Raw genomic sequence first — 910 nt, forward strand, 5'->3', positions numbered from 1 at the left:
GAATAGTAGTTCACTGACTCTCAATTAATGCTTGTGTTATTTGCTTAAGAAATTGTTCCTGGTAAATATTTAGCTATTCTTCTGACTATCGCATGCTGTTAAATAATTGTTTTACATAGATTAGTTGTGTTTGAGACGACCATGATAAGCAGTTGTCTAGTCTGAACTCCCAGTAGTTTGTGGTTTCTGCCACTTCTTCAATTTGTACTCCTCCCATCAATTGTATCCCATCGCTGTGTTGGCCTTTTCCTCGTGGAACAGACTAACTAATATTTGGTTTTTGGTGGTTTAAAACACAGTTTGTTCCAGTAACCCCACTCCCTGATTCTCCAAATCTTCCTGTAAAGCTTGCTTGATACATTAATATTTAACACATAGGCCATATTCCTTTTCCTGGCTTGTTTGGCGTACCTGGCATCATCAATTCCGGACTACATTGCTGGATTCTCCACTTCTTCTCAGCCTGCATTTGCATAGATCATCTCTTACTTTATATTTATTTCTTATGTAAATAATTGAGCTTGACTTAGCCTTAAGCCAGTACTAAGAAACCAATGTGCAAACTCCAAAAGTGCAAACTCTTGCACAACTAGAAACACATACTCTTATTGAGTAAAATATATTTAAAACGCTTAGTTTCCAATATCTCTAAAACTGATTGTCCCTGTACGTATCCCCCCTATGTACTGTACTTTGGCCCAGCTGTGGTTCCACCTGCTCAGTCCCCAGGCCAATAACATATTTCAACATAATCAGACAATGCATAAAATTATCATATCTGGTGAAATGAGAAAATAAATCTACCAGTCTATTAGAGTTGAAAAAAAAGCATATATTTTTTTTATATTGGTGTGTTGTCAAAAGGAACGTAACAAAATGTACTGAGTGAGCACAAAAATGTATATTGGAG

The sequence above is a fragment of the Salvelinus sp. IW2-2015 genome, linkage group LG26, assembly GCF_002910315.2.
Source record: "Salvelinus sp. IW2-2015 linkage group LG26, ASM291031v2, whole genome shotgun sequence".
NCBI classification, from domain to species: Eukaryota; Metazoa; Chordata; class Actinopteri; order Salmoniformes; family Salmonidae; genus Salvelinus; species Salvelinus sp. IW2-2015.